Source organism: Pseudorca crassidens, unplaced genomic scaffold (assembly GCF_039906515.1).
Source record: "Pseudorca crassidens isolate mPseCra1 unplaced genomic scaffold, mPseCra1.hap1 Scaffold_46, whole genome shotgun sequence".
Taxonomy (NCBI): Eukaryota; Metazoa; Chordata; class Mammalia; order Artiodactyla; family Delphinidae; genus Pseudorca; species Pseudorca crassidens.
In genome coordinates, this window is record NW_027136299.1 from 243,444 (window position 1) to 269,505 (window position 26,062).

The window sequence follows — 26,062 nt, forward strand, 5'->3', positions numbered from 1 at the left end:
TCAGTAATACATGGAATGTAAACTTGGCTACACAGGAACTGAATTACAGAACAGAACAGGGTCTCAAATTTAGAAAACCAACTTATGCTTGCTTAAGGGTAAAGGTGAGTTGGGGTGCTGCATAAAACCAGAGATTGAAATGAGCACAGATAAAGTTCCTTAAGCCAAATATGGAATAGACAAGAGCTACTCCTTGCTCAACGAAATGGACTCAACACCGCATATTAAACGCCTCAGAATGTACCTGACTAGTAAGTATCTTAAAACCTATGGATTGCTATGTCTCCGAAAGAGAATCAAGCATGTGTACAGGGGCATAAATGCAGCAGTGATAGGATTGGAGAGGTTCGGTGAGCAAATGAAGACCCTTTGAAGTCATATTGCATGGTACCCATTCCACGGGTTTCAACTACCCAGGTTTAAGGTATTCTTCCTTCAGCTAAAACATGCATGTGGAACCTAGAGTATGATCAACCATGTGATCGGGAGACGTGTTCAAATATGTCTCAGTTTTCGTACCCTGGTACTCGGGTGCAACATTCCAGACGCTTTACTAACACCCTCCCGACTTGGAGAGTCAGTCCCTTTAACCTCCTGTTTGGCCCAGTTTGCAATTTCTGCGGAAGATGAACAGGAATAGCGAGAACCAATGAGAGACTAGCTGGAGGTGTCTGGATGGGCAAATTTAACTCTCATTTCCCACCAGGAAGAGGAATTAACCAAAGGCTCAGCGTGCCGTGCCGGAACCAGATTAGGGTCTGAAGCCATCCTGCGGTGTTGCGGCCAGCTCAAAAGAAAGCGAGTTGAAGAAAGGAGCTCAGGGGCACTGTAATTCACAAACCTGCAGAGTTATAAATGACAGCTATCGTCCAAAAATATACTGAAGTAAGGCTGCCAAGAGGACTTGAAAGCGGGGCAGAATTGCAGGAAACCGATTTCAGGAGGTAGACTGGAATTGCATTGAAAGCATAGGAAAAGAGGCAGAACGTCCACAATGATGCACTTGGCCAAAAAGGGCGTATGCGTTTTTTCCTGAATATATTCAGGAAAAAACGCATACGCACTTTTTGGCCAACCAAGCAAGCTTGCAAAGGAAATCTGCACTACAATGAAGTCTCACTTCCCCCCGGTCAAAAGGGCCATCTGAAAAAAGTGTAAAATCCAGAAAGGCAGGACAGGCCATGGAGAACTGGGAGCCTTGTTATGCTGATGGGCGGGATGTAAATTGCCAACAGACACTCGGGAGAAGTGTATGGTGTTTCCTGAAACATCTAAAAAACAAAGCAACAGAGCCTAGGGCACTTCCACTTATGGTCCTATAGCTTAGGGAAATTAAAATCAAAAAGACACAGCCACCCCAAAGTTTGGGACGCCTCTGTTTACAAGAACCTCGTTTACAGTACAAGTTCAACATCGCAGAAAGTGAAAAATGGATAAAGAAGTTGTGGTATTTACTTACAAAGCAATATCACTCAGCAATGAAATCTATGTCATCAGGCCCTGAGCAGCACAATGAGTGGATTCAGGTATGATGATTCTAACTGAAATAAGTCACACAGAAAAAGAAACATCATAAGATATCAGTAATACACGGAATGTAAACTTGGCTACACAGGAACTGAATTACAGAACAGAACAGGGTCTCAAATTTAGAAAACCAACTTATGCTTGCTTAAGGGTAAAGGTGAGTTGGGGTGCTGCATAAAACCAGAGATTGAAATGAGCACAGATAAAGTTCCTAAAGCCAAATATGGAATAGACAAGAGCTACTCCTTGCTCAACGAAATGGACTCAACACCGCATATTAAACGCCTAAGAATGTACCTGACTAGTAAGTATCTTAAAACCTATGGATTGCTATGTCTCCGAAAGAGAATCAAGCATGTGTACAGGGGCATAAACGCAGCAGTGATAGGATTGGAGAGGTTCGGTGAGCAAATGAAGACCCTCTGAAGTCATATTGCATGGTACCCATTCCACGGGTTTCAACTACCCAGGTTTAAGGTATTCTTCCTTCAGCTAAAACATGCATGTGGAACCTAGAGTATGATCAACCATGTGATCGGGAGACGTGTTCAAATATGTCTCAGTTTTCGTACCCTGGTACTCGGGTGCAACATTCCAGACGCTTTACTAACACCCTCCCGACTTGGAGAGTCAGTTCCTTTAACCTCCTGTTTGGCCCAGTTTGCAATTTCTGCGGAAGATGAACAGGAATAGCGAGAACCAATGAGAGACTAGCTGGAGGTGTCTGGACGGGCAAATTTAACTCTCATTTCCCACCAGGAAGAGGAATTAACCAAAGGCTCAGCGTGCCGTCCCGGAACAAGATTAGGGCCTGAAGCCATCCTGCGGTGTTGCGGCCAGCTCAAAAGAAAGCGAGTTGAAGAAAGGAGCTCAGGGGCACTGTAATTCACAAACCTGCAGAGTTATAAATGACAGCTATCGTCCAAAAATATACTGAAGTAAGGCTGCCAAGAGGACTTGAAAGCGGGGCAGAATTGCAGGAAACCGATTTCAGGAGGTAGACTGGAATTGCATTGAAAGCATAGGAAAAGAGGCAGAACGTCCACAATGATGCACTTGGCCAAAAAGGGCGTATGCGTTTTTTCCTGAATATATTCAGGAAAAAACGCATACGCACTTTTTGGCCAACCAAGCAAGCTTGCAAAGGAAATCTGCACTACAATGAAGTCTCCCTTCCCCCCGGTCAAAAGGGCCATCTGAAAAAAGTGTAAAATCCAGAAAGGCAGGACAGGCCATGGAGAACTGGGAGCCTTGTTATGCTGATGGGCGGGATGTAAATTGCCAACAGCCACTCGGGAGAAGTGTATGGTGTTTCCTGAAACATCTAAAAAACAAAGCAACAGAGCCTAGGGCACTTCCACTTATGGTCCTATAGCTTAGGGAAATTAAAATCAAAAAGACACAGCCACCCCAAAGTTTGGAATGCCTCTGTTTACAAGAACCTCGTTTACAGTACAAGTTCAACATCGCAGAAAGTGAAAAATGGATAAAGAAGTTGTGGTATTTACTTACAAAGCAATATCACTCAGCAATGAAATCTATGTCATCAGGCCCTTAGCAGCACAATGAGTGGATTCAGGTATGATGATTCTAACTGAAATAAGTCACACAGAAAAAGAAACATCATAAGATATCAGTAATACACGGAATGTAAACTTGGCTACACAGGAACTGAATTACAGAACAGAACAGGGTCTCAAATTTAGAAAACCAACTTATGCTTGCTTAAGGGTAAAGGTGAGTTGGGGTGCTGCATAAAACCAGAGATTGAAATGAGCACAGATAAAGTTCCTTAAGCCAAATATGGAATAGACAAGAGCTACTCCTTGCTCAACGAAATGGACTCAACACCGCATATTAAACGCCTAAGAATGTACCTGACTAGTAAGTATCTTAAAACCTATGGATTGCTATGTCTCCGAAAGAGAATCAAGCATGTGTACAGGGGCATAAACGCAGCAGTGATAGGATTGGAGAGGTTCGGTGAGCAAATGAAGACCCTTTGAAGTCATATTGCATGGTACCCATTCCACGGGTTTCAACTACCCAGGTTTAAGGTATTCTTCCTTCAGCTAAAACATGCATGTGGAACCTAGAGTATGATCAACCATGTGATCGGGAGACGTGTTCAAATATGTCTCAGTTTTCGTACCTGGTACTCGGGTGCAACATTCCAGACGCTTTACTAACACCCTCCCGACTTGGAGAGTCAGTCCCTTTAACCTCCTGTTTGGCCCAGTTTGCAATTTCTGCGGAAGATGAACAGGAATAGCGAGAACCAATGAGAGACTAGCTGGAGGTGTCTGGACGGGCAAATTTAACTCTCATTTCCCACCAGGAAGAGGAATTAACCAAAGGCTCAGCGTGCCCTGCCGGAACCAGATTAGGGCCTGAAGCCATCCTGCGGTGTTGCGGCCAGCTCAAAAGAAAGCGAGTTGAAGAAAGGAACTCAGGGGCACTGTAATTCACAAACCTGCAGAGTTATAAATGACAGCTATCGTCCAAAAATATACTGAAGTAAGGCTGCCAAGAGGACTTGAAAGCGGGGCAGAATTGTAGGAAACCGATTTCAGGAGGTAGACTGGAATTGCATTGAAAGCATAGGAAAAGAGGCAGAACGTCCACAATGATGCACTTGGCCAAAAAGGGCGTATGCGTTTTTTCCTGAATATATTCAGGAAAAAACGCATACGCCCCTTTTGGCCAACCAAGCAAGCTTGCAAAGGAAATCTGCACTACAATGAAGTCTCACTTCCCCCCGGTCAAAAGGGCCATCTGAAAAAAGTGTAAAATCCAGAAAGGCAGGACAGGCCATGGAGAACTGGGAGCCTTGTTATGCTGATGGGCGGGATGTAAATTGCCAACAGACACTCGGGAGAAGTGTATGGTGTTTCCTGAAACATCTAAAAAACAAAGCAACAGAGCCTAGGGCACTTCCACTTATGGTCCTATAGCTTAGGGAAATTAAAATCAAAAAGACACAGCCACCCCAAAGTTTGGGACGCCTCTGTTTACAAGAACCTCGTTTACAGTACAAGTTCAACATCGCAGAAAGTGAAAAATGGATAAAGAAGTTGTGGTATTTACTTACAAAGCAATATCACTCAGCAATGAAATCTATGTCATCAGGCCCTTAGCAGCACAATGAGTGGATTCAGGTATGATGATTCTAACTGAAATAAGTCACACAGAAAAAGAAACATCATAAGATATCAGTAATACACGGAATGTAAACTTGGCTACACAGGAACTGAATTACAGAACAGAACAGGGTCTCAAATTTAGAAAACCAACTTATGCTTGCTTAAGGGGAAAGGTGAGTTGGGGTGCTGCATAAAACCAGAGATTGAAATGAGCACAGATAAAGTTCCTTAAGCCAAATATGGAATAGACAAGAGCTACTCCTTGCTCAACGAAATGGACTCAACACCGCATATTAAACGCCTAAGAATGTACCTGACTAGTAAGTATCTTAAAACCTATGGATTGCTATGTCTCCGAAAGAGAATCAAGCATGTGTACAGGGGCATAAACGCAGCAGTGATAGGATTGGAGAGGTTCGGTGAGCAAATGAAGACCCTCTGAAGTCATATTGCATGGTACCCATTCCACGGGTTTCAACTACCCAGGTTTAAGGTATTCTTCCTTCAGCTAAAACATGCATGTGGAACCTAGAGTATGATCAACCATGTGATCGGGAGACGTGTTCAAATATGTCTCAGTTTTCGTACCCTGGTACTCGGGTGCAACATTCCAGACGCTTTACTAACACCCTCCCGACTTGGAGAGTCAGTCCCTTTAACCTCCTGTTTGGCCCAGTTTGCAATTTCTGCGGAAGATGAACAGGAATAGCGAGAACCAATGAGAGACTAGCTGGAGGTGTCTGGACGGGCAAATTTAACTCTCATTTCCCACGAGGAAGAGGAATTAACCAAAGGCTCAGCGTGCCGTGCCGGAACCAGATTAGGGCCTGAAGCCATCCTGCGGTGTTGCGGCCAGCTCAAAAGAAAGCGAGTTGAAGAAAGGAGCTCAGGGGCACTGTAATTCACAAACCTGCAGAGTTATAAATGACAGCTATCGTCCAAAAATATACTGAAGTAAGGCTGCCAAGAGGACTTGAAAGCGGGGCAGAATTGCAGGAAACCGATTTCAGGAGGTAGACTGGAATTGCATTGAAAGCATAGGAAAAGAGGCAGAACGTCCACAATGATGCACTTGGCCAAAAAGTGTGTATGCGTTTTTTCCTGAATATATTCAGGAAAAAACGCATACGCCCTTTTTGGCCAACCAAGCAAGCTTGCAAAGGAAATCTGCACTACAATGAAGTCTCACTTCCCCCCGGTCAAAAGGGCCATCTGAAAAAAGTGTAAAATCCAGAAAGGCAGGACAGGCCATGGAGAACTGGGAGCCTTGTTATGCTGATGGGCGGGATGTAAATTGCCAACAGACACTCGGGAGAAGTGTATGGTGTTTCCTGAAACATCTAAAAAACAAAGCAACAGAGCCTAGGGCACTTCCACTTATGGTCCTATAGCTTAGGGAAATTAAAATCAAAAAGACACAGCCACCCCAAAGTTTGGGACGCCTCTGTTTACAAGAACCTCGTTTACAGTACAAGTTCAACATCGCAGAAAGTGAAAAATGGATAAAGAAGTTGTGGTATTTACTTACAAAGCAATATCACTCAGCAATGAAATCTATGTCATCAGGCCCTTAGCAGCACAATGAGTGGATTCAGGTATGATGATTCTAACTGAAATAAGTCACACAGAAAAAGAAACATCATAAGATATCAGTAATACACGGAATGTAAACTTGGCTACACAGGAACTGAATTACAGAACAGAACAGGGTCTCAAATTTAGAAAACCAACTTATGCTTGCTTAAGGGGAAAGGTGAGTTGGGGTGCTGCATAAAACCAGAGATTGAAATGAGCACAGATAAAGTTCCTTAAGCGAAATATGGAATAGACAAGAGCTACTCCTTGCTCAATGAAATGGACTCAACACCGCATATTAAACGCCTAAGAATGTACCTGACTAGTAAGTATCTTAAAACCTATGGATTGCTATGTCTCCGAAAGAGAATCAAGCATGTGTACAGGGGCATAAACGCAGCAGTGATATGATTGGAGAGGTTCGGTGAGCAAATGAAGACCCTTTGAAGTCATATTGCATGGTACCCATTCCACGGGTTTCAACTACCCAGGTTTAAGGTATTCTTCCTTCAGCTAAAACATGCATGTGGAACCTAGAGTATGATCAACCATGTGATCGGGAGACGTGTTCAAATATGTCTCAGTTTTCGTACCCTGGTACTCGGGTGCAACATTCCAGACGCTTTACTAACACCCTCCCGACTTGGAGAGTCAGTCCCTTTAACCTCCTGTTTGGCCCAGTTTGCAATTTCTGCGGAAGATGAACAGGATTAGCGAGAACCAATGAGAGACTAGCTGGAGGTGTCTGGACGGGCAAATTTAACTCTCATTTCCCACCAGGAAGAGGAATTAACCAAAGGCTCAGCGTGCCGTGCCGGAACCAGATTAGGGCCTGAAGCCATCCTGCGGTGTTGCGGCCAGCTCAAAAGAAAGCGAGTTGAAGAAAGGAGCTCAGGGGCACTGTAATTCACAAACCTGCAGAGTTATAAATGACAGCTATCGTCCAAAAATATACTGAAGTAAGGCTGCCAAGAGGACTTGAAAGCGGGGCAGAATTGCAGGAAACCGATTTCAGGAGGTAGACTGGAATTGCATTGAAAGCATAGGAAAAGAGGCAGAACGTCCACAATGATGCACTTGGCCAAAAAGGGCGTATGCGTTTTTTCCTGAATATATTCAGGAAAAAACGCATACGCCCCTTTTGGCCAACCAAGCAAGCTTGCAAAGGAAATCTGCACTACAATGAAGTCTCACTTCCCCCCGGTCAAAAGGGCCATCTGAAAAAAGTGTAAAATCCAGAAAGGCAGGACAGGCCATGGAGAACTGGGAGCCTTGTTATGCTGATGGGCGGGATGTAAATTGCCAACAGACACTTGGGAGAAGTGTATGGTGTTTCCTGAAACATCTAAAAAACAAAGCAACAGAGCCTAGGGCACTTCCACTTATGGTCCTATAGCTTAGGGAAATTAAAATCAAAAAGACACAGCCACCCCAAAGTTTGGGACGCCTCTGTTTACAAGAACCTCGTTTACAGTACAAGTTCAACATCGCAGAAAGTGAAAAATGGATAAAGAAGTTGTGGTATTTACTTACAAAGCAATATCACTCAGCAATGAAATCTATGTCATCAGGCCCTTAGCAGCACAATGAGTGGATTCAGGTATGATGATTCTAACTGAAATAAGTCACACAGAAAAAGAAACATCATAAGATATCAGTAATACACGGAATGTAAACTTGGCTACACAGGAACTGAATTACAGAACAGAACAGGGTCTCAAATTTAGAAAACCAACTTATGCTTGCTTAAGGGGAAAGGTGAGTTGGGGTGCTGCATAAAACCAGAGATTGAAATGAGCACAGATAAAGTTCCTTAAGCCAAATATGGAATAGACAAGAGCTACTCCTTGCTCAATGAAATGGACTCAACACCGCATATTAAACGCCTAAGAATGTACCTGACTAGTAAGTATCTTAAAACCTATGGATTGCTATGTCTCCGAAAGAGAATCAAGCATGTGTACAGGGGCATAAACGCAGCAGTGATATGATTGGAGAGGTTCGGTGAGCAAATGAAGACCCTTTGAAGTCATATTGCATGGTACCCATTCCACGGGTTTCAACTACCCAGGTTTAAGGTATTCTTTCTTCAGCTAAAACATGCATGTGGAACCTAGAGTATGATCAACCATGTGATCGGGAGACGTGTTCAAATATGTCTCAGTTTTCGTACCCTGGTACTCGGGTGCAACATTCCAGACGCTTTACTAACACCCTCCCGACTTGGAGAGTCAGTCCCTTTAACCTCCTGTTTGGCCCAGTTTGCAATTTCTGCGGAAGATGAACAGGAATAGCGAGAACCAATGAGAGACTAGCTGGAGGTGTCTGGACGGGCAAATTTAACTCTCATTTCCCACGAGGAAGAGGAATTAACCAAAGGCTCAGCGTGCCGTGCCGGAACCAGATTAGGGCCTGAAGCCATCCTGCGGTGTTGCGGCCAGCTCAAAAGAAAGCGAGTTGAAGAAAGGAGCTCAGGGGCACTGTAATTCACAAACCTGCAGAGTTATAAATGACAGCTATCGTCCAAAAATATACTGAAGTAAGGCTGCCAAGAGGACTTGAAAGCGGGGCAGAATTGCAGGAAACTGATTTCAGGAGGTAGACTGGAATTGCATTGAAAGCATAGGAAAAGAGGCAGAACGTCCACAATGATGCACTTGGCCAAAAAGGGCGTATGCGTTTTTTCCTGAATATATTCAGGAAAAAACGCATACGCCCTTTTTGGCCAACCAAGCAAGCTTGCAAAGGAAATCTGCACTACAATGAAGTCTCACTTCCCCCTGGTCAAAAGGGCCATCTGAAAAAAGTGTAAAATCCAGAAAGGCAGGACAGGCCATGGAGAACTGGGAGCCTTGTTATGCTGATGGGCGGGATGTAAATTGCCAACAGACACTCGGGAGAAGTGTATGGTGTTTCCTGAAACATCTAAAAAACAAAGCAACAGAGCCTAGGGCACTTCCACTTATGGTCCTATAGCTTAGGGAAATTAAAATAAAAAAGACACAGCCACCCCAAAGTTTGGGACGCCTCTGTTTACAAGAACCTCGTTTACAGTACAAGTTCAACATCGCAGAAAGTGAAAAATGGATAAAGAAGTTGTGGTATTTACTTACAAAGCAATATCACTCAGCAATGAAATCTATGTCATCAGGCCCTTAGCAGCACAATGAGTGGATTCAGGTATGATGATTCTAACTGAAATAAGTCACACAGAAAAAGAAACATCATAAGATATCAGTAATACACGGAATGTAAACTTGGCTACACAGGAACTGAATTACAGAACAGAACAGGGTCTCAAATTTAGAAAACCAACTTATGCTTGCTTAAGGGGAAAGGTGAGTTGGGGTGCTGCATAAAACCAGAGATTGAAATGAGCACAGATAAAGTTCCTTAAGCCAAATATGGAATAGACAAGAGCTACTCCTTGCTCAATGAAATGGACTCAACACCGCATATTAAACGCCTAAGAATGTACCTGACTAGTAAGTATCTTAAAACCTATGGATTGCTATGTCTCCGAAAGAGAATCAAGCATGTGTACAGGGGCATAAACGCAGCAGTGATATGATTGGAGAGGTTCGGTGAGCAAATGAAGACCCTTTGAAGTCATATTGCATGGTACCCATTCCACGGGTTTCAACTACCCAGGTTTAAGGTATTCTTTCTTCAGGTAAAACATGCATGTGGAACCTAGAGTATGATCAACCATGTGATCGGGAGACGTGTTCAAATATGTCTCAGTTTTCGTACCCTGGTACTCGGGTGCAACATTCCAGACGCTTTACTAACACCCTCCCGACTTGGAGAGTCAGTCCCTTTAACCTCCTGTTTGGCCCAGTTTGCAATTTCTGCGGAAGATGAACAGGAATAGCGAGAACCAATGAGAGACTAGCTGGAGGTGTCTGGACGGGCAAATTTAACTCTCATTTCCCACGAGGAAGAGGAATTAACCAAAGGCTCAGCGTGCCGTGCCGGAACCAGATTAGGGCCTGAAGCCATCCTGCGGTGTTGCGGCCAGCTCAAAAGAAAGCGAGTTGAAGAAAGGAGCTCAGGGGCACTGTAATTCACAAACCTGCAGAGTTATAAATGACAGCTATCGTCCAAAAATATACTGAAGTAAGGCTGCCAAGAGGACTTGAAAGCGGGGCAGAATTGCAGGAAACTGATTTCAGGAGGTAGACTGGAATTGCATTGAAAGCATAGGAAAAGAGGCAGAACGTCCACAATGATGCACTTGGCCAAAAAGGGCGTATGCGTTTTTTCCTGAATATATTCAGGAAAAAACGCATACGCCCTTTTTGGCCAACCAAGCAAGCTTGCAAAGGAAATCTGCACTACAATGAAGTCTCACTTCCCCCCGGTCAAAAGGGCCATCTGAAAAAAGTGTAAAATCCAGAAAGGCAGGACAGGCCATGGAGAACTGGGAGCCTTGTTATGCTGATGGGCGGGATGTAAATTGCCAACAGACACTCGGGAGAAGTGTATGGTGTTTCCTGAAACATCTAAAAAACAAAGCAACAGAGCCTAGGGCACTTCCACTTATGGTCCTATAGCTTAGGGAAATTAAAATCAAAAAGACACAGCCACCCCAAAGTTTGGGACGCCTCTGTTTACAAGAACCTCGTTTACAGTACAAGTTCAACATTGCAGAAAGTGAAAAATGGATAAAGAAGTTGTGGTATTTACTTACAAAGCAATATCACTCAGCAATGAAATCTATGTCATCAGGCCCTTAGCAGCACAATGAGTGGATTCAGGTATGATGATTCTAACTGAAATAAGTCACACAGAAAAAGAAACATCATAAGATATCAGTAATACACGGAATGTAAACTTGGCTACACAGGAACTGAATTACAGAACAGAACAGGGTCTCAAATTTAGAAAACCAACTTATGCTTGCTTAAGGGTAAAGGTGAGTTGGGGTGCTGCATAAAACCAGAGATTGAAATGAGCACAGATAAAGTTCCTTAAGCCAAATATGGAATAGACAAGAGCTACTCCTTGCTCAACGAAATGGACTCAACACCGCATATTAAACGCCTAAGAATGTACCTGACTAGTAAGTATCTTAAAACCTATGGATTGCTATGTCTCCGAAAGAGAATCAAGCATGTGTACAGGGGCATAAACGCAGCAGTGATAGGATTGGAGAGGTTCAGTGAGCAAATGAAGACCCTTTGAAGTCATATTGCATGGTACCCATTCCACGGGTTTCAACTACCCAGGTTTAAGGTATTCTTCCTTCAGCTAAAACATGCATGTGGAACCTAGAGTATGATCAACCATGTGATCGGGAGACGTGTTCAAATATGTCTCAGTTTTCGTACCTGGTACTCGGGTGCAACATTCCAGACGCTTTACTAACACCCTCCCGACTTGGAGAGTCAGTCCCTTTAACCTCCTGTTTGGCCCAGTTTGCAATTTCTGCGGAAGATGAACAGGAATAGCGAGAACCAATGAGAGACTAGCTGGAGGTGTCTGGACGGGCAAATTTAACTCTCATTTCCCACCAGGAAGAGGAATTAACCAAAGGCTCAGCATGCCGTGCCGGAACCAGATTAGGGCCTGAAGCCATCCTGCGGTGTTGCGGCCAGCTCAAAAGAAAGCGAGTTGAAGAAAGGAACTCAGGGGCACTGTAATTCACAAACCTGCAGAGTTATAAATGACAGCTATCGTCCAAAAATATACTGAAGTAAGGCTGCCAAGAGGACTTGAAAGCGGGGCAGAATTGCAGGAAACCGATTTCAGGAGGTAGACTGGAATTGCATTGAAAGCATAGGAAAAGAGGCAGAACGTCCACAATGATGCACTTGGCCAAAAAGGGCGTATGCGTTTTTTCCTGAATATATTCAGGAAAAAACGCATACGCCCTTTTTGGCCAACCAAGCAAGCTTGCAAAGGAAATCTGCGCTACAATGAAGTCTCACTTCCCCCCGGTCAAAAGGGCCATCTGAAAAAAGTGTAAAATCCAGAAAGACAGGACAGGCCATGGAGAACTGGGAGCCTTGTTATGCTGATGGGCGGGATGTAAATTGCCAACAGACACTCGGGAGAAGTGTATGGTGTTTCCTGAAACATCTAAAAAACAAAGCAACAGAGCCTAGGGCACTTCCACTTATGGTCCTATAGCTTAGGGAAATTAAAATCAAAAAGACACAGCCACCCCAAAGTTTGGGACGCCTCTGTTTACAAGAAACTCGTTTACAGTACAAGTTCAACATCGCAGAAAGTGAAAAATGGATAAAGAAGTTGTGGTATTTACTTACAAAGCAATATCACTCAGCAATGAAATCTATGTCATCAGGCCCTTAGCAGCACAATGAGTGGATTCAGGTATGATGATTCTAACTGAAATAAGTCACACAGAAAAAGAAACATCATAAGATATCAGTAATACACGGAATGTAAACTTGGCTACACAGGAACTGAATTACAGAACAGAACAGGGTCTCAAATTTAGAAAACCAACTTATGCTTGCTTAAGGGGAAAGGTGAGTTGGGGTGCTGCATAAAACCAGAGATTGAAATGAGCACAGATAAAGTTCCTTAAGCCAAATATGGAATAGACAAGAGCTACTCCTTGCTCAACGAAATGGACTCAACACCGCATATTAAACGCCTAAGAATGTACCTGACTAGTAAGTATCTTAAAACCTATGGATTGCTATGTCTCCGAAAGAGAATCAAGCATGTGTACAGGGGCATAAACGCAGCAGTGATAGGATTGGAGAGGTTCGGTGAGCAAATGAAGACCCTCTGAAGTCATATTGCATGGTACCCATTCCACGGGTTTCAACTACCCAGGTTTAAGGTATTCTTCCTTCAGCTAAAACATGCATGTGGAACCTAGAGTATGATCAACCATGTGATCGGGAGACGTGTTCAAATATGTCTCAGTTTTCGTACCCTGGTACTCGGGTGCAACATTCCAGACGCTTTACTAACACCCTCCCGACTTGGAGAGTCAGTCCCTTTAACCTCCTGTTTGGCCCAGTTTGCAATTTCTGCGGAAGATGAACAGGAATAGCGAGAACCAATGAGAGACTAGCTGGAGGTGTCTGGACGGGCAAATTTAACTCTCATTTCCCACGAGGAAGAGGAATTAACCAAAGGCTCAGCGTGCCGTGCCGGAACCAGATTAGGGCCTGAAGCCATCCTGCGGTGTTGCGGCCAGCTCAAAAGAAAGCGAGTTGAAGAAAGGAGCTCAGGGGCACTGTAATTCACAAACCTGCAGAGTTATAAATGACAGCTATCGTCCAAAAATATACTGAAGTAAGGCTGCCAAGAGGACTTGAAAGCGGGGCAGAATTGCAGGAAACCGATTTCAGGAGGTAGACTGGAATTGCATTGAAAGCATAGGAAAAGAGGCAGAACGTCCACAATGATGCACTTGGCCAAAAAGTGCATATGCGTTTTTTCCTGAATATATTCAGGAAAAAACGCATACGCCCTTTTTGGCCAACCAAGCAAGCTTGCAAAGGAAATCTGCACTACAATGAAGTCTCACTTCCCCCCGGTCAAAAGGGCCATCTGAAAAAAGTGTAAAATCCAGAAAGGCAGGACAGGCCATGGAGAACTGGGAGCCTTGTTATGCTGATGGGCGGGATGTAAATTGCCAACAGACACTCGGGAGAAGTGTATGGTGTTTCCTGAAACATCTAAAAAACAAAGCAACAGAGCCTAGGGCACTTCCACTTATGGTCCTATAGCTTAGGGAAATTAAAATCAAAAAGACACAGCCACCCCAAAGTTTGGGACGCCTCTGTTTACAAGAACCTCGTTTACAGTACAAGTTCAACATCGCAGAAAGTGAAAAATGGATAAAGAAGTTGTGGTATTTACTTACAAAGCAATATCACTCAGCAATGAAATCTATGTCATCAGGCCCTTAGCAGCACAATGAGTGGATTCAGGTATGATGATTCTAACTGAAATAAGTCACACAGAAAAAGAAACATCATAAGATATCAGTAATACACGGAATGTAAACTTGGCTACACAGGAACTGAATTACAGAACAGAACAGGGTCTCAAATTTAGAAAACCAACTTATGCTTGCTTAAGGGGAAAGGTGAGTTGGGGTGCTGCATAAAACCAGAGATTGAAATGAGCACAGATAAAGTTCCTTAAGCGAAATATGGAATAGACAAGAGCTACTCCTTGCTCAATGAAATGGACTCAACACCGCATATTAAACGCCTAAGAATGTACCTGACTAGTAAGTATCTTAAAACCTATGGATTGCTATGTCTCCGAAAGAGAATCAAGCATGTGTACAGGGGCATAAACGCAGCAGTGATATGATTGGAGAGGTTCGGTGAGCAAATGAAGACCCTTTGAAGTCATATTGCATGGTACCCATTCCACGGGTTTCAACTACCCAGGTTTAAGGTATTCTTCCTTCAGCTAAAACATGCATGTGGAACCTAGAGTATGATCAACCATGTGATCGGGAGACGTGTTCAAATATGTCTCAGTTTTCGTACCCTGGTACTCGGGTGCAACATTCCAGACGCTTTACTAACACCCTCCCGACTTGGAGAGTCAGTCCCTTTAACCTCCTGTTTGGCCCAGTTTGCAATTTCTGCGGAAGATGAACAGGATTAGCGAGAACCAATGAGAGACTAGCTGGAGGTGTCTGGACGGGCAAATTTAACTCTCATTTCCCACCAGGAAGAGGAATTAACCAAAGGCTCAGCGTGCCGTGCCGGAACCAGATTAGGGCCTGAAGCCATCCTGCGGTGTTGCGGCCAGCTCAAAAGAAAGCGAGTTGAAGAAAGGAGCTCAGGGGCACTGTAATTCACAAACCTGCAGAGTTATAAATGACAGCTATCGTCCAAAAATATACTGAAGTAAGGCTGCCAAGAGGACTTGAAAGCGGGGCAGAATTGCAGGAAACCGATTTCAGGAGGTAGACTGGAATTGCATTGAAAGCATAGGAAAAGAGGCAGAACGTCCACAATGATGCACTTGGCCAAAAAGGGCGTATGCGTTTTTTCCTGAATATATTCAGGAAAAAACGCATACGCCCCTTTTGGCCAACCAAGCAAGCTTGCAAAGGAAATCTGCACTACAATGAAGTCTCACTTCCCCCCGGTCAAAAGGGCCATCTGAAAAAAGTGTAAAATCCAGAAAGGCAGGACAGGCCATGGAGAACTGGGAGCCTTGTTATGCTGATGGGCGGGATGTAAATTGCCAACAGACACTCGGGAGAAGTGTATGGTGTTTCCTGAAACATCTAAAAAACAAAGCAACAGAGCCTAGGGCACTTCCACTTATGGTCCTATAGCTTAGGGAAATTAAAATCAAAAAGACACAGCCACCCCAAAGTTTGGGACGCCTCTGTTTACAAGAACCTCGTTTACAGTACAAGTTCAACATCGCAGAAAGTGAAAAATGGATAAAGAAGTTGTGGTATTTACTTACAAAGCAATATCACTCAGCAATGAAATCTATGTCATCAGGCCCTTAGCAGCACAATGAGTGGATTCAGGTATGATGATTCTAACTGAAATAAGTCACACAGAAAAAGAAACATCATAAGATATCAGTAATACACGGAATGTAAACTTGGCTACACAGGAACTGAATTACAGAACAGAACAGGGTCTCAAATTTAGAAAACCAACTTATGCTTGCTTAAGGGGAAAGGTGAGTTGGGGTGCTGCATAAAACCAGAGATTGAAATGAGCACAGATAAACTTCCTTAAGCCAAATATGGAATAGACAAGAGCTACTCCTTGCTCAATGAAATGGACTCAACACCGAATATTAAACGCCTAAGAATGTACCTGACTAGTAAGTATCTTAAAACCTATGGATTGCTATGTCTCCGAAAGAGAATCAAGCATGTGTACAGGGGCATAAACGCAGCAGTGATATGATTGGAGAGGTTTGGTGAGCAAATGAAGACCCTTTGAAGTCATATTGCATGGTACCCATTCCACGGGTTTCAACTACCCAGGTTTAAGGTATTCTTTCTTCAGCTAAAACATGCATGTGGAACCTAGAGTATGATCAACCATGTGATCGGGAGACGTGTTCAAATATGTCTCAGTTTTCGTACCCTGGTACTCGGGTGCAACATTCCAGACGCTTTACTAACACCCTCCCGACTTGGAGAGTCAGTCCCTTTAACCTCCTGTTTGGCCCAGTTTGCAATTTCTGCGGAAGATGAACAGGAATAGCGAGAACCAATGAGAGACTAGCTGGAGGTGTCTGGACGGGCAAATTTAACTCTCATTTCCCACGAGGAAGAGGAATTAACCAAAGGCTCAGCGTGCCGTGCCGGAACCAGATTAGGGCCTGAAGCCATCCTGCGGTGTTGCGGCCAGCTCAAAAGAAAGCGAGTTGAAGAAAGGAGCTCAGGGGCACTGTAATTCACAAACCTGCAGAGTTATAAATGACAGCTATCGTCCAAAAATATACTGAAGTAAGGCTGCCAAGAGGACTTGAAAGCGGGGCAGAATTGCAGGAAACTGATTTCAGGAGGTAGACTGGAATTGCATTGAAAGCATAGGAAAAGAGGCAGAACGTCCACAATGATGCACTTGGCCAAAAAGGGCGTATGCGTTTTTTCCTGAATATATTCAGGAAAAAACGCATACGCCCTTTTTGGCCAACCAAGCAAGCTTGCAAAGGAAATCTGCACTACAATGAAGTCTCACTTCCCCCTGGTCAAAAGGGCCATCTGAAAAAAGTGTAAAATCCAGAAAGGCAGGACAGGCCATGGAGAACTGGGAGCCTTGTTATGCTGATGGGCGGGATGTAAATTGCCAACAGACACTCGGGAGAAGTGTATGGTGTTTCCTGAAACATCTAAAAAACAAAGCAACAGAGCCTAGGGCACTTCCACTTATGGTCCTATAGCTTAGGGAAATTAAAATAAAAAAGACACAGCCACCCCAAAGTTTGGGACGCCTCTGTTTACAAGAACCTCGTTTACAGTACAAGTTCAACATCGCAGAAAGTGAAAAATGGATAAAGAAGTTGTGGTATTTACTTACAAAGCAATATCACTCAGCAATGAAATCTATGTCATCAGGCCCTTAGCAGCACAATGAGTGGATTCAGGTATGATGATTCTAACTGAAATAAGTCACACAGAAAAAGAAACATCATAAGATATCAGTAATACACGGAATGTAAACTTGGCTACACAGGAACTGAATTACAGAACAGAACAGGGTCTCAAATTTAGAAAACCAACTTATGCTTGCTTAAGGGGAAAGGTGAGTTGGGGTGCTGCATAAAACCAGAGATTGAAATGAGCACAGATAAAGTTCCTTAAGCCAAATATGGAATAGACAAGAGCTACTCCTTGCTCAATGAAATGGACTCAACACCGCATATTAAACGCCTAAGAATGTACCTGACTAGTAAGTATCTTAAAACCTATGGATTGCTATGTCTCCGAAAGAGAATCAAGCATGTGTACAGGGGCATAAACGCAGCAGTGATATGATTGGAGAGGTTCGGTGAGCAAATGAAGACCCTTTGAAGTCATATTGCATGGTACCCATTCCACGGGTTTCAACTACCCAGGTTTAAGGTATTCTTTCTTCAGGTAAAACATGCATGTGGAACCTAGAGTATGATCAACCATGTGATCGGGAGACGTGTTCAAATATGTCTCAGTTTTCGTACCCTGGTACTCGGGTGCAACATTCCAGACGCTTTACTAACACCCTCCCGACTTGGAGAGTCAGTCCCTTTAACCTCCTGTTTGGCCCAGTTTGCAATTTCTGCGGAAGATGAACAGGAATAGCGAGAACCAATGAGAGACTAGCTGGAGGTGTCTGGACGGGCAAATTTAACTCTCATTTCCCACGAGGAAGAGGAATTAACCAAAGGCTCAGCGTGCCGTGCCGGAACCAGATTAGGGCCTGAAGCCATCCTGCGGTGTTGCGGCCAGCTCAAAAGAAAGCGAGTTGAAGAAAGGAGCTCAGGGGCACTGTAATTCACAAACCTGCAGAGTTATAAATGACAGCTATCGTCCAAAAATATACTGAAGTAAGGCTGCCAAGAGGACTTGAAAGCGGGGCAGAATTGCAGGAAACTGATTTCAGGAGGTAGACTGGAATTGCATTGAAAGCATAGGAAAAGAGGCAGAACGTCCACAATGATGCACTTGGCCAAAAAGGGCGTATGCGTTTTTTCCTGAATATATTCAGGAAAAAACGCATACGCCCTTTTTGGCCAACCAAGCAAGCTTGCAAAGGAAATCTGCACTACAATGAAGTCTCACTTCCCCCCGGTCAAAAGGGCCATCTGAAAAAAGTGTAAAATCCAGAAAGGCAGGACAGGCCATGGAGAACTGGGAGCCTTGTTATGCTGATGGGCGGGATGTAAATTGCCAACAGACACTCGGGAGAAGTGTATGGTGTTTCCTGAAACATCTAAAAAACAAAGCAACAGAGCCTAGGGCACTTCCACTTATGGTCCTATAGCTTAGGGAAATTAAAATCAAAAAGACACAGCCACCCCAAAGTTTGGGACGCCTCTGTTTACAAGAACCTCGTTTACAGTACAAGTTCAACATTGCAGAAAGTGAAAAATGGATAAAGAAGTTGTGGTATTTACTTACAAAGCAATATCACTCAGCAATGAAATCTATGTCATCAGGCCCTTAGCAGCACAATGAGTGGATTCAGGTATGATGATTCTAACTGAAATAAGTCACACAGAAAAAGAAACATCATAAGATATCAGTAATACACGGAATGTAAACTTGGCTACACAGGAACTGAATTACAGAACAGAACAGGGTCTCAAATTTAGAAAACCAACTTATGCTTGCTTAAGGGTAAAGGTGAGTTGGGGTGCTGCATAAAACCAGAGATTGAAATGAGCACAGATAAAGTTCCTTAAGCCAAATATGGAATAGACAAGAGCTACTCCTTGCTCAACGAAATGGACTCAACACCGCATATTAAACGCCTAAGAATGTACCTGACTAGTAAGTATCTTAAAACCTATGGATTGCTATGTCTCCGAAAGAGAATCAAGCATGTGTACAGGGGCATAAACACAGCAGTGATAGGATTGGAGAGGTTCAGTGAGCAAATGAAGACCCTTTGAAGTCATATTGCATGGTACCCATTCCACGGGTTTCAACTACCCAGGTTTAAGGTATTCTTCCTTCAGCTAAAACATGCATGTGGAACCTAGAGTATGATCAACCATGTGATCGGGAGACGTGTTCAAATATGTCTCAGTTTTCGTACCTGGTACTCGGGTGCAACATTCCAGACGCTTTACTAACACCCTCCCGACTTGGAGAGTCAGTCCCTTTAACCTCCTGTTTGGCCCAGTTTGCAATTTCTGCGGAAGATGAACAGGAATAGCGAGAACCAATGAGAGACTAGCTGGAGGTGTCTGGACGGGCAAATTTAACTCTCATTTCCCACCAGGAAGAGGAATTAACCAAAGGCTCAGCATGCCGTGCCGGAACCAGATTAGGGCCTGAAGCCATCCTGCGGTGTTGCGGCCAGCTCAAAAGAAAGCGAGTTGAAGAAAGGAACTCAGGGGCACTGTAATTCACAAACCTGCAGAGTTATAAATGACAGCTATCGTCCAAAAATATACTGAAGTAAGGCTGCCAAGAGGACTTGAAAGCGGGGCAGAATTGCAGGAAACCGATTTCAGGAGGTAGACTGGAATTGCATTGAAAGCATAGGAAAAGAGGCAGAACGTCCACAATGATGCACTTGGCCAAAAAGGGCGTATGCGTTTTTTCCTGAATATATTCAGGAAAAAACGCATACGCCCTTTTTGGCCAACCAAGCAAGCTTGCAAAGGAAATCTGCGCTACAATGAAGTCTCACTTCCCCCCGGTCAAAAGGGCCATCTGAAAAAAGTGTAAAATCCAGAAAGACAGGACAGGCCATGGAGAACTGGGAGCCTTGTTATGCTGATGGGCGGGATGTAAATTGCCAACAGACACTCGGGAGAAGTGTATGGTGTTTCCTGAAACATCTAAAAAACAAAGCAACAGAGCCTAGGGCACTTCCACTTATGGTCCTATAGCTTAGGGAAATTAAAATCAAAAAGACACAGCCACCCCAAAGTTTGGGACGCCTCTGTTTACAAGAACCTCGTTTACAGTACAAGTTCAACATCGCAGAAAGTGAAAAATGGATAAAGAAGTTGTGGTATTTACTTACAAAGCAATATCACTCAGCAATGAAATCTATGTCATCAGGCCCTTAGCAGCACAATGAGTGGATTCAGGTATGATGATTCTAACTGAAATAAGTCACACAGAAAAAGAAACATCATAAGATATCAGTAATACACGGAATGTAAACTTGGCTACACAGGAACTGAATTACAGAACAGAACAGGGTCTCAAATTTAGAAAACCAACTTATGCTTGCTTAAGGGTAAAGGTGAGTTGGGGTGCTGCATAAAACCAGAGATTGAAATGAGCACAGATAAAGTTCCTTAAGCCAAATATGGAATAGACAAGAGCTACTCCTTGCTCAACGAAATGGACTCAACACCGCATATTAAACGCCTAAGAATGTACCTGACTAGTAAGTATCTTAAAACCTATGGATTGCTATGTCTCCGAAAGAGAATCAAGCATGTGTACAGGGGCATAAACGCAGCAGTGATAGGATTGGAGAGGTTCGGTGAGCAAATGAAGACCCTTTGAAGTCATATTGCATGGTACCCATTCCACGGGTTTCAACTACCCAGGTTTAAGGTATTCTTCCTTCAGCTAAAACATGCATGTGGAACCTAGAGTATGATCAACCATGTGATCGGGAGACGTGTTCAAATATGTCTCAGTTTTCGTACCCTGGTACTCGGGTGCAACATTCCAGACGCTTTACTAACACCCTCCCGACTTGGAGAGTCAGTCCCTTTAACCTCCTGTTTGGCCCAGTTTGCAATTTCTGCGGAAGATGAACAGGAATAGCGAGAACCAATGAGAGACTAGCTGGAGGTGTCTGGACGGGCAAATTTAACTCTCATTTCCCACCAGGAAGAGGAATTAACCAAAGGCTCAGCGTGCCGTGCCGGAACCAGATTAGGGCCTGAAGCCATCCTGCGGTGTTGCGGCCAGCTCAAAAGAAAGCGAGTTGAAGAAAGGAGCTCAGGGGCACTGTAATTCACAAACCTGCAGAGTTATAAATGACAGCTATCGTCCAAAAATATACTGAAGTAAGGCTGCCAAGAGGACTTGAAAGCGGGGCAGAATTGCAGGAAACCGATTTCAGGAGGTAGACTGGAATTGCATTGAAAGCATAGGAAAAGAGGCAGAACGTCCACAATGATGCACTTGGCCAAAAAGTGCGTATGCGTTTTTTCCTGAATATATTCAGGAAAAAACGCATACGCCCTTTTTGGCCAACCAAGCAAGCTTGCAAAGGAAATCTGCACTACAATGAAGTCTCACTTCCCCCCGGTCAAAAGGGCCATCTGAAAAAAGTGTAAAATCCAGAAAGGCAGGACAGGCCATGGAGAACTGGGAGCCTTGTTATGCTGATGGGCGGGATGTAAATTGCCAACAGACACTCGGGAGAAGTGTATGGTGTTTCCTGAAACATCTAAAAAACAAAGCAACAGAGCCTAGGGCACTTCCACTTATGGTCCTATAGCTTAGGGAAATTAAAATAAAAAAGACACAGCCACCCCAAAGTTTGGGACGCCTCTGTTTACAAGAACCTCGTTTACAGTACAAGTTCAACATCGCAGAAAGTGAAAAATGGATAAAGAAGTTGTGGTATTTACTTACAAAGCAATATCACTCAGCAATGAAATCTGTGTCATCAGGCCCTTAGCAGCACAATGAGTGGATTCAGGTATGATGATTCTAACTGAAATAAGTCACACAGAAAAAGAAACATCATAAGATATCAGTAATACACGGAATGTAAACTTGGCTACACAGGAACTGAATTACAGAACAGAACAGGGTCTCAAATTTAGAAAACCAACTTATGCTTGCTTAAGGGTAAAGGTGAGTTGGGGTGCTGCATAAAACCAGAGATTGAAATGAGCACAGATAAAGTTCCTTAAGCCAAATATGGAATAGACAAGAGCTACTCCTTGCTCAACGAAATGGACTCAACACCGCATATTAAACGCCTAAGAATGTACCTGACTAGTAAGTATCTTAAAACCTATGGATTGCTATGTCTCCGAAAGAGAATCAAGCATGTGTACAGGGGCATAAACGCAGCAGTGATAGGATTGGAGAGGTTCGGTGAGCAAATGAAGACCCTTTGAAGTCATATTGCATGGTACCCATTCCACGGGTTTCAACTACCCAGGTTTAAGGTATTCTTCCTTCAGCTAAAACATGCATGTGGAACCTAGAGTATGATCAACCATGTGATCGGGAGACGTGTTCAAATATGTCTCAGTTTTCGTACCTGGTACTCGGGTGCAACATTCCAGACGCTTTACTAACACCCTCCCGACTTGGAGAGTCAGTCCCTTTAACCTCCTGTTTGGCCCAGTTTGCAATTTCTGCGGAAGATGAACAGGAATAGCGAGAACCAATGAGAGACTAGCTGGAGGTGTCTGGACGGGCAAATTTAACTCTCATTTCCCACCAGGAAGAGGAATTAACCAAAGGCTCAGCGTGCCGTGCCGGAACCAGATTAGGGCCTGAAGCCATCCTGCGGTGTTGCGGCCAGCTCAAAAGAAAGCGAGTTGAAGAAAGGAGCTCAGGGGCACTGTAATTCACAAACCTGCAGAGTTATAAATGACAGCTATCGTCCAAAAATATACTGAAGTAAGGCTGCCAAGAGGACTTGAAAGCGGGGCAGAATTGCAGGAAACCGATTTCAGGAGGTAGACTGGAATTGCATTGAAAGCATAGGAAAAGAGGCAGAACGTCCACAATGATGCACTTGGCCAAAAAGGGCGTATGCGTTTTTTCCTGAATATATTCAGGAAAAAACGCATACGCCCTTTTTGGCCAACCAAGCAAGCTTGCAAAGGAAATCTGCACTACAATGAAGTCTCACTTCCCCCCGGTTAAAAGGGCCATCTGAAAAAAGTGTAAAATCCAGAAAGGCAGGACAGGCCATGGAGAACTGGGAGCCTTGTTATGCTGATGGGCGGGATGTAAATTGCCAACAGACACTCGGGAGAAGTGTATGGTGTTTCCTGACATCTAAAAAACAAAGCAACAGAGCGTAGGGCACTTTCACTTATGGTCCTATAGCTTAGGGAAATTAAAATCAAAAAGACACAGCCACCCCAAAGTTTGGGACGCCTCTGTTTACAAGAACCTCGTTTACAGTACAAGTTCAACATCGCAGAAAGTGAAAAATGGATAAAGAAGTTGTGGTATTTACTTACAAAGCAATATCACTCAGCAATGAAATCTATGTCATCAGGCCCTTAGCAGCACAATGAGTGGATTCAGGTATGATGATTCTAACTGAAATAAGTCACACAGAAAAAGAAACATCATAAGATATCAGTAATACACGGAATGTAAACTTGGCTACACAGGAACTGAATTACAGAACAGAACAGGGTCTCAAATTTAGAAAAGCAACTTATGCTTTCTTAAGGGGAAAGGTGAGTTGGGGTGCTGCATAAAACCAGAGATTGAAATGAGCACAGATAAAGTTCCTTAAGCCAAATATGGAATAGACAAGAGCTACTCCTTGCTCAACGAAATGGACTCAACACCGCATATTAAACGCCTAAGAATGTACCTGACTAGGAAGTATCTTAAAACCTATGGATTGCTATGTCTCCGAAAGAGAATCAAGCATGTGTAAAGGGACATAAACACAGCAGTGATAGGATTGGAGAGGTTCGGTGAGCAAATGAAGACCCTTTGAAGTCATATTGCATGGTACCCATTCCACGGGTTTCAACTACCCAGGTTTAAGGTATTCTTCCTTCAGCTAAAACATGCATGTGGAACCTAGAGTATGATCAACCATGTGATCGGGAAATGTGTTCAAATATGTCTCAGTTTTCGTACCCTGGTACTCGGGTGCAACATTCCAGACGCTTTACTAACACCCTCCCGACTTGGAGAGTCAGTCCCTTTAACCTCCTGTTTGGCCCAGTTTGCAATTTCTGCGGAAGATGAACAGGAATAGTGAGAACCAATGAGAGACTAGCTGGAGGTGTCTGGACGGGCAAATTTAACTCTCATTTCCCACCAGGAAGAGGAATTAACCAAAGGCTCAGCATGCCCTGCCGGAACCAGATTAGGGCCTGAAGCCATCCTGCGGTGTTGCGGCCAGGTCACAAGAAAGCGAGTTGAAGAAAGGAGCTCAGGGGCACTGTAATTCACAAACCTGCAGAGTTATAAATGACAGCTATCGTCCAAAAATATACTGAAGTAAGGCTGCCAAGAGGACTTGAAAGCGGGGCAGAATTGCAGGAAACCGATTTCAGGAGGTAGACTGGAATTGCATTGAAAGCATAGGAAAAGAGGCAGAACGTCCACAATGATGCACTTGGCCAAAAAGGGCGTATGCGTTTTTTCCTGAATATATTCAGGAAAAAACGCATACGCCCTTTTTGGCCAACCAAGCAAGCTTGCAAAGGAAATCTGCACTACAATGAAGTCTCACTTCCCCCCGGTCAAAAGGGCCATCTGAAAAAAGTGTAAAATCCAGAAAGGCAGGACAGGCCATGGAGAACTGGGAGCCTTGTTATGCTGATGGGCGGGATGTAAATTGCCAACAGACACTCGGGAGAAGTGTATGGTGTTTCCTGAAACATCTAAAAAACAAAGCAACAGAGCCTAGGGCACTTCCACTTATGGTCCTATAGCTTAGGGAAATTAAAATCAAAAAGACACAGCCACCCCAAAGTTTGGAATGCCTCTGTTTACAAGAACCTCTTTTACAGTACAAGTTCAACATCGCAGAAAGTGAAAAATGGATAAAGAAGTTGTGGTATTTACTTACAAAGCAATATCACTCAGCAATGAAATCTATGTCATCAGGCCCTTAGCAGCACAATGAGTGGATTCAGGTATGATGATTCTAACTGAAATATGTCACACAGAAAAAGAAACATCATGAGATATCAGTAATACACGGAATGTAAACTTGGCTCCACAGGAACTGAATTACAGAACAGAACAGGGTCTCAAATTTAGAAAACCAACTTATGCTTGCTTAAGGGTAAAGGTGAGTTGGGGTGCTGCATAAAACCAGAGATTGAAATGAGCACAGATAAAGTTCCTTAAGCCAAATATGGAATAGACAAGAGCTACTCCTTGCTCAACGAAATGGACTCAACATCCCATATTAAGCGCCTAAGAATGTACCTGACTAGTAAGTATCTTAAAACCTATGGATTGCTATGTCTCCGAAAGAGAATCAAGCATGTGTACAGGGGCATAAACGCAGCAGTGATAGGATTGGAGAGGTTCGGTGAGCAAACAAAGACCCTTTGAAGTCATATTGCATGGTACCCATTCCACGGGTCTCAACTCTCCAGGTTTCAGGGATTCTTCCTTCAGCTAAAACATGCATGTGGAACCTAGAGTATGATCAACCATGTGATCGGGAAACGTGTTCAAATATGTCTCAGTTTTCGTACCCTGGTACTTGGGTGCAACATTCCAGACGCTTTATTAACACTCTCCCCACTTGGAGAGTCAGCGCCTTTAACCTCCTGTTTGTCCCAGTTTGCAATTTCTGCGGAAGATGAACAGAAATAGGGAGAACCAATGAGAGACTAGCTGGAGGTGTCTGGACGGGCAAATTTAACTCTCATTTCCCACCAGGAAGAGGAATTAACCAAAGGCTCAGCATGCCGTGCCGGAACCAGATTAGGGCCTGAAGCCATCCTGCGGTGTTGCGGCCAGC